At 34.8% G+C, this 9,091-nt stretch overlaps 1 long non-coding RNA gene across 1 annotated transcript; it reads right to left on the minus strand.

Moving 5' to 3' along the window:
• On the minus strand, nucleotides 1–836 carry LOC118746603. Its single transcript, XR_004993859.1, has 2 exons — nucleotides 692–836; nucleotides 1–347 (listed from the first exon to the last, which is right to left on the minus strand). It is a non-coding gene; the product is annotated as an uncharacterized LOC118746603 (long non-coding RNA).
• Between the last annotated feature and the right edge of the window lie 8,255 nt (nucleotides 837–9,091).

Consider the following 9,091-nt stretch of genomic DNA (forward strand, 5'->3'; position numbering starts at 1 on the left):
CTTGATCGTCAATTTACTTTGCCTGTTGATGCCGTAGATCACGCGTGCGCACGACTATATGCCTCACCCAAAAGACGCTGTTGCAGTGCAGTAAACTTTTTCACAGGATTATGGACAAATATGCCCAAAAAATTGTGTCACCTTAATTTTGCTTCAGACGCACACGCGAAATGCCTTTGTTAAACCCGTTTGTTCTATTATATCTATCACGCACTTCTTTTTACAATTTGCAAAATTAAACTTGAGTCGTCGATTTGAAATTTTATTATTGTGCAGAAAATTTAGCTCCAAATTTAATATTTATTGTTTTAGATGAATTTCGAATGATTGTTGCTGGTTTTCACAAACTATAGAATAGAAATATGACTTAAAACTCCTAACAAACAGCACAAAGAAATTCAATCATAAATTCCAGTTGGTGTCAGACGTTGTTTGTGTACTAGGGTGAAGCTTGAACAAGAATTCGCCTTTTACAGATCTTTTGGTCTTCGTTTCACACTATTTTTGCTTTTCTGCTTTGCGCACTTTTGAAACTCGAACAGAACGAACGACACGATCAACAACAGCAAATGGCTTGATTTCAAGTATGCAACTGAAAATATCCAATTGGAAATTTTTTACCAAGTTAGCAAACAAGATATTTGCTAGCTTTTAGTAGCTGTATCGTTTCAAATATGTACACTCGTTTTACAATTTGTTAAGTATAATTTTCACAATTTATATTTAGAACTTATTTTTAAATTTAATAAACGTTGTTTAGCTGCCACGCGATAAACACCAAATAACAAGTCGACTATCAGACCAGCACAAAAGAAAGACTGAATAAAAGCAACATTGAAAGCACCAACCAACTGGAGTCGCTCCAATTGCCGCTGCTGGAGCCATAGATCAGGGTCGCTTTTTGTAGGTAGGTAAAAGTGATGAATATTGAAGGTGCAAATAAAATTGCGCAATAAAATATTGAGGTGTGTTAAAATATTGATATGAATGAAATAATATTGCACAATAAGTATCTAATTTAATTCTACGGAAAGTTTTATTTATGAGAAAAAGGTAAAAAAATCCCTTGCTGGCCGGCTCTACAGTATAAATTTTATTGCTGTACAGCTGTCATTTAGGTTGCCACATATATTTGTGTGAGAGATTTTTATATCTTGATATAAGCATTTTTAAGATGACTTCTAACAAGTATTTTTGCCGGATTTAATAGCTTAACAACTTTTGATAATATGCTATTTCACATCCAAGTTCATAATAACAAATATTTCAATAAAAAAAAAACAATTCAATTTCTGCTTTTATATTAAAATATCAATAATGTTGCCGCCACAAAGATTTCGTGCAAATGAAAATGTAGCTGTCAAACTACCAAATTGCTGGCAATAGATGGCAAGATATATGTAAGCTCTGATATATATTGCTCTTGATAGGCAATGAGCGGTCTACATTGGTTAGTTATATTTATATTTATCAAGATAAAAACTTTATCATGTGGAGACGGGCAGTTACATTATATATATAACAAGTATTGAAAACAAATTGTTTTATTGAATTCAAGTCAAGGCGAAGTTGTACCAAAAAAAACTGTACTATGGCATGGATGGTTTTTAAACTCGTTTACAGTAGAGCTCCTAAAATATTGATTTTACTTTCTTAAAATTTCTAACTTTTCCAAGCGCTAAGTTTAAAGGAATTCTGAAAAAGTTATAATTTGGATTAGCATTGCTTAAAAAACTTAGATTTTTAAACATACTTGAGTTTTATCAGCATCTCGGAAAATACTATATGTTGTGTACCTTAAAGACCCCAGCGTAGAGTATAGTACAGCAACCATTCACGGTGTCACATGTCATCTACTACTTATCCTTCCTACATATATCCTTTTCCGTCATTGAATTTCCAATGCAGCTGCTAATTCGGTCATCGTTTTGCGACAATGAAAGGCGTTGGACCTAAAAAGAAAATTGCATTTCCGCACGTATAAAATCAAAAGTTTAAGTGAAAAGCATTGCATTTTATAAGCAGTAAGAAATGCAACAATTCAAACGGAAGTTATAACAAAAGTGTGCCGTTATTAAGATTCATCTTTTATAGTGTGTAGTATTTGTGGTGCATAACTGTGTCTGTCTATCGGTCGTTGGTGCTAGATGGTCACACAGCAGGGGAAAAAAGCTCTTTCTAAAAAGGATTTTCTATAAAGTTATTGAAAAATTTGAATCCTTTGCAAAAAATTAGCACATCCCTCCGCTTGCACGTCGCATACCGTACGCCATGCCTACTAAATTGCCTCATCACTACCCCTGAGGCGTTGTTGTAGTGAAAAATCGATAAAAGTTGCTGTATTCGAAATGCCGGTGATGCGGGCATTCTGTCAGACAGTCGGCCAAAAAAATATCGCATTCTTCGTCATTCATCGACCGAGAATACGAAGCAATAACAACAAAAATTAAACAAATAAGAAAAGAGTACAATGAAAGAAGTGTGCAATAACAACTAAAAACAAAAACGAAACGGAACATATGTACGTATTGCGAAAAGTAAACAAAAAGAATAAAAATGAAAGCAAATAAATAATGAACGAGAGAAGTGACAGCGAAGTGGGTGGGGAAGCTTTTCCATGGCATTGCATTGCATTTTGTCGTCCCTAATCAATTGCATATAATACTTAGAAGTGGTACAATGAAATAAACCGTGAGTAACAGAAAAGAAAATAAATAAACCGCAATGATACTTAAATGTGAAGTGTGTGTAGCTAATGAAAATGACAATCGTACCATTTTGAAACATGTAATTTGTGTTTGATATTCAATTGAGATATTCATACTTTTGTATATAACTGTGATATATTATAATTTAAAGTATTTCCTTCCACAAACCAAAAATTAAATGTTTAGTTTTAATGGATACATGAATACTAGATAAAGTATTTATAGCAAAATATTAAAAAAATAACCCAAAAATAGCCACTCAATACAGGAAACTTCGCAAATTGGCGAAGAAGAATTGGAAAGAGTCCAACATGCAAACACTTCGTAAAAAAACCAGCCCCTGTAAATGTAAGTATACATGCAAACTGTTTTTCAAATATAGGATAAATTTCAAGTGCCCAACTACATATTGCTCTTTTGGCATAATCCAAAAACTCAAAATCTCGGTTTGAAAGTTTACAGTTTACGCTTCCATAGTAAAAATTAAGACACAGTTTGTTCTAAGTCTGTGTTTATACACGGAAACTTTTGTCGACGCAATTTTCCATATTCCCTTTTGGTATTGCTCGTTTCATTTACACACGGCGATTTTGTACACCACCTTGTATTGATGCGCTTTGGTATGGGCTGTTTTAGCTTACGCGTTAAAGCACATTCAGCTCATTTACCTCTAAATGCTACTCTAAATGTACATTTATCCATACAAAACTGGTCACTTATACCATGTTCTGACCGACATCAAAAACATGTTTTCGTTCCTAAAACTGGTTTTCGACCTAAAACTTGTGTTTTCGTCAATGTAAAATTTGTCAAACGAAAACAAGTTTTCGCTGCAAACCACATGAACGAAAGACACAAGATCACGTAAGAACAAGAGAGTGAGAAAAGTCGATTTTTTTAGCGGGTTCTACGCCATCTTGTTTCACTAGAAAACGAGGGAAAAGTAAACAAAGCAAAGAAAACAACGAAAACCAAAATTAGCCAAAATTGTTGTCAGCCACTTTAAACGCACAATTTAGGTAAAATGATGCAACAAAATGCTTTAAAATGTGTTGTCATGTTGAATTAACTCTTCTTTACTTGAATAAATATGTGAAATAGTGGTGCTTGTGATGTAAACAAACGCTCAGCTGACGTAACCGCTTTCGCAAACTTTTTTCTCAAAACCAGTTACAAATACATCGTCGCGTGCTTACGTGATCTTGTATTTTTGGTTCCTGTGAAAACCATATGAAAACTCACGTTCCACTTATTCCAATCGGTGTCTGCACTAGTTTTTTTCGATTATTTATCGAAGTGGAAGTCATATTTTATCATTTTTAATACGCCATTTCGGATTTATTGTTAATTGGCTGACCAAAATAAAATAAGCATGGAAGTAAAAGGTTGTTAATGAAAAGAAATTGAAGGAAAAGTATTTTGGTTTTGTATTTGTGCAGCAAAACTGTAAACAAAGGATGTAAGAAATGTCAACGAAAACACCAACGGTCGGTGTGAACAGCCTTCAGCCCACAATCCCAAAACTCGTTTTCAAGGTGTTTTCGTTCTCGGTCAGAACATTGTATGAAATGCAACTCCATTTTTTGCATTAAGAATCTAAATGCTAAAAGCGACCCTGTGATCTTCCAAAATTTCCACGATTCAAACATAGTTTAATGAGGAAAAGTAGCAACATTGCTTTTTCGAGTATACACCCAGCAAAAAACACGATTACCACAGAAGCGAAAGTGGAAACGAGCTAGGCGATGGGAATCGCTTACCCTTTCGCTTCAGGGAGGCCTTATTTTAACATGGGCATGTCATTGGCGGTAAGCCCTTACCCGCAGCATTACCTTCAAACGAAGGGAGAACGCATGCATAAACAGAATCCAGAGAAGCGAACAAAGAATGCCTTACAGAGAAACTAATGTAGAATGCCCAGATGAGTACATACTTATTTACATATATTAAATCAGAAAATGTGTTAAAAGATTAAAATTAATTAAAATTTATATAAATCAGTTTTTATACATACATATGTATGTATTTGGGGATTTAGATTTTACTTAAAAATCGGTAAGTACATACATGCATATTTAATTAAGCTTAAAATTGTACTTCCTCACTCATGTACTTGACTTCATTGACTGACTTCAACTTCGCTGCAAATTGAACAAAGCAAAACATGATTTTTATGCGAGACAAATTTCCACAGAAACTAACGGTAGAAAAAGATTTTTTGGATATCCATTCTATTTTTCAGCTGGCTACGATGTAGCATTCTACTTTGCATTCCCTGAAATGAAGCAAAGAAGCGAAATAAAAAAAAAATATTGTAGGACATTCTACTTTGCATGCCCTGAAATGAAGCAAAGAAGCGAAAAAAAATAAAATGTTGTAGGACATTATACTTTGCATTCCCTGAAATGAAGCAAAGAAGCGAATTAAAAAAGAAATATTATAGGAAATTCTACTTTGCATTCCCCAAAATGAAACAAAGAAGCGAAATAAATAAAATATTGTATGACATTCTACTTTGCATTACCTACAATGCCTAAAAGAAGTGAAAAAATTCGAAGGCATTACAACGCTATGCCTTCTAGAACACGTTACCACTAAAAGCGATTACCGATTTTTTGCTGGGCAGTGGCTAGCTGCGTTTCAGTCACCGCCGATCAAGATTTCATTTAATATTTTACATTATTTGGATAAAGAAAAGTTAAGCAAATTCAACATCGGTGTGATGCTGATAGAAATCTGGATCAATTTGTGATCAACTCTGTTTGTTTTGTTTCCTAATTAAGTGAGGAAATCTTAGTTAACAGCACCGACAAATAAATATATACGTAGACAAATGTTCGATTATAATGCGACAGCATGAACGCTCTTCGAAAACATATGTTCGAAACATGAACGAAAGACACAAGATTACGTAAGAACAAGAGAGTGAAAGAAGTAGATTTTTTTAGCGGGTTCTACGCCTTCTTGTTTCACTGGAAAACGAGCGAAAACTAAACAAAGCAAAGAAAACAACGAAAACCAAAATTAGCCAAAACTATTGTCAGCCACTTTAAACGAACAATTTAGGTAAAATGATGCAACAAAATGATTTAAAATGTGTTGTCATATTGAATTAACTCTTCTTTATTTGAATAAAAGTGTAAAATAATGGTGCTTGTGATGTAAACAAACGCTCAGCTGACGAACCCGCTTTCGCAAACTTTTTTCTCAAAACCAGTTACAAATACAACGTCGCGTTCTTACGTGATCTTGTATTTTTGGTTCATGTGTTCGAAAGTGCTAAATGTTGCATATTCAATGCAGCAAAAACGCTGCATTAGATGATTATTGAAAGCCGCGGTTTGACACTCCAATCTAAAAGGTTGCATTTGCGAAACAAGGAGATGGGAGAAGAATGATAATCTCTTGGCGCGAAAATAGTAGTAGAAAAGTATGCAAAGTAGGCAATTAGTAGTGAAATTCCCTTAGTAAATTCAAATTTTTTTTCAAGAAATTTAACATTTTAAACGAAATATTAAGATATCTATGTGAACATGGGCGTAGCCAGGTAGGGGCGGCGGGGTGCTCGGGGGCCCCCTTACTTTCAAATTTTCCTTATATATATATAAAATAGTACCCTGAAATGCCAGCTTAATAGGGTCGGCCGCCCCCCAAAATTGTATGTATGTGAATTATATGATTTTTGTCCTATTTAGTAGAGTAAAAACTGCAAAAAGGGCTCAAAATTAAAATAAAACTACTGTAAGTTCGATGTAAAGATCGAGTTTAAGGCAAATTATTTTTTCATCAGTTAAATGAGCTTTATATGCATATTCAAATGAACATATTGCTCCAAAACGAATGCTCCTATCTCGCACATAAACTAAATTTTTTCATGTAAATTTGCCAATAAGCAAAGCAGTTCTACTGCTAAGCAAGCGGTGGCGGAGAGACAACTGTCATTTTACTGAACCTTTAATTATTGAACCTTGGTGTGCGTCTTGATGTTTTAACATTCATTTAATACCTAATGAAAACTCAATGTTAGCCCTATTTAAGAAAATTGTTAAATTATTCGAAGTTTTGTTTGTTTTATTTTTATCACAAATGAAAAAAAATGTTTATGTTTTGTTACAAAATTAAGGCGATTTTAAGCTTATAATATTTAACGTATATATCCCTCCTGTCACCTGCTGTGCGGGCGAATATCACTCTCATATAAGTGCGCTCCTTAGGGGTAATAACCCTATGTTAGCCCACCACGATTTTTGTCCTGAATGTATAGAAAGTAGGGGAGATAGACGATTAAACATTCTGCAGAATGCATGACGACGGATAGCTGAAATAGCTCGGCTGGCATAACAATAGTTAGCGCAGGTCTGATAAACGAGGTGACCTATGCTGATATTAGCATTGCGCTCATCTGCCAATAGTCATCTGGATTAATAAACCCGCCGAGTTTGTTCCCGCGGAACACCGCACCTAATCAATTTTAACAAAGCCGATTGGCCGAAGTTATCGAAAGCTACTTTGCCGTCCTAGCCACACCAACAGGCGCTAATGCAGGCGAACGCGAAATTCGCAAGGTTATCACTGCCGGACATAATACGAATACGAATAATACTCGTTTGAGAATAGCCACACTGCATCCATGAACCAACGACTACAGATCACCTAATTAGCCATCGTTGTATTTGTAATCGATTTTCAGAAAATGTTTTCGTAGTGTTTTTGACGTTTTTCGGTTTTGTTTACACCGTCTTCTACCTCTTCGTAGTGGTTTTTTAATTGTAAATTTTGGTTTATTACATATTTATGATATAAAATGAAGTGCTTTGTGATTGGAATAAGTTTGTGCGTATGTTTGTTTTGCTAAAAGGCGTAAATTTGCGTGAAAAGTGGGTGCACGTTTGTAGCCAGAACGTTGACATTGAAATATCTACCCGTGGTAATGATATGCGCTTGTGAAACACTTTCAATCATGAAAACCATATTTTATGAACTTTTTTTGCTAATTATCATCAAGTTTCACTTTGTATATTTTATAATAAATACCAGCTTTTGTTTGTTTTCATTCTTAGGCAGATGTCAAAAACGCTCAGAAATATACTCTTTTCTTGCTTCTTTGATTAGGTGATCTTGTATTTTTGGTTCATGAACTACATCTACTGAATACACCCCCATGCATGTGAATGTACCAAAATCTAACCATACTGTGGCGCAACTGCGGCAACGCGAAGCGAACAAGAAAATAACCGAATGTTCAACGAATTACGTGGAAAATTCGACATCAAGAAACGTGGAAGAACACTGCGAACAGCGAGAGAATGAAAGAATGTGCGATAGATGTCAGAACGTTCTAGAGTTGCCATGAGTGCGAAGTAGCGCCGGTATATAAAGGCGTTGCGATAGCGCACACCAAGTTCAGTTGCGAATCCGGAAGCTACAAGTTTAGTTGTAAAACATAGGTCAGTGGTGCAAGCAAGTTATGTAAAATATTTTAATTGCTTTAACAAGTATTGTGAATTGTTCTTATTGCCTAAATAAGTATTGTAAAGTGTTTTGTACAATAAAGTTAGTTGTACTGTAATTTGGTAACTTTGAGCATTTATTTAACAATCCAGTGATACGAACCGAATAATTTTGCGACATCCTCCAATTATTCAAGGATAATCGTAACCTCACGTCTCCACCTTCTACAGATTCTGCTAAAAAAGCTGTGAGACAGAAATGTCAGGTGGATACCGCAAATTTCCACTGTTAAACCATATCTTTCATGCCAAATTTCTTACCATCGCTGTATTACCATCAAGTGTCATTTCGTAGTATGACAACTCAATTTTAATTTTATCACGCCATTTACAGTGGGCACAGATCGCTCTGATTGGCTTGGAACACTTTTAAAAATAAAATGTTAAGACGGCAAGTTTCCCACATGAGAAAACTGGACAAAGTTATAACAGAAACTTGAAAGCTGCTAGAAAACATTTCAGGTGGATACCATGATTCAATGATAAAAGCTTTGCTCGGAAAACAGTTTTCTCGCTCCCTTTTGACAAAATCGTGTAGGTTGGTTTGTGTGTGTTCAAAGCTTTTGTAAGAGAGTTAAGGGAGTGTCAAAACTCTAATGTCACTAGTTAGCAAAACCTTTAATTATTGAATCATGGGTGGAGACGCGGGGGGGTAAAAATACGTTTGAAATATAAAAAGCGATTAAAAATCTCGCAAATATTGTCAAACTTACCGATTAGGTGCTTATTTCATAGTTTTGCGTGTTTGCTTATCGTAACTATTTTTATCAAGGCGGATTAAGATAACGTGTTAGCAGGAGTACAAAAAAATGTACATTTATTTTATTCTTGCTTTAGTGGCATAAACTGTCAAAGAGTGCGTGTGGAAATGAA

The sequence above is a fragment of the Rhagoletis pomonella genome, unplaced genomic scaffold (assembly GCF_013731165.1).
Source record: "Rhagoletis pomonella isolate Grant_MI unplaced genomic scaffold, Rhpom_1.0 Rhpom_scaffold_00011, whole genome shotgun sequence".
Taxonomy (NCBI): Eukaryota; Metazoa; Arthropoda; class Insecta; order Diptera; family Tephritidae; genus Rhagoletis; species Rhagoletis pomonella.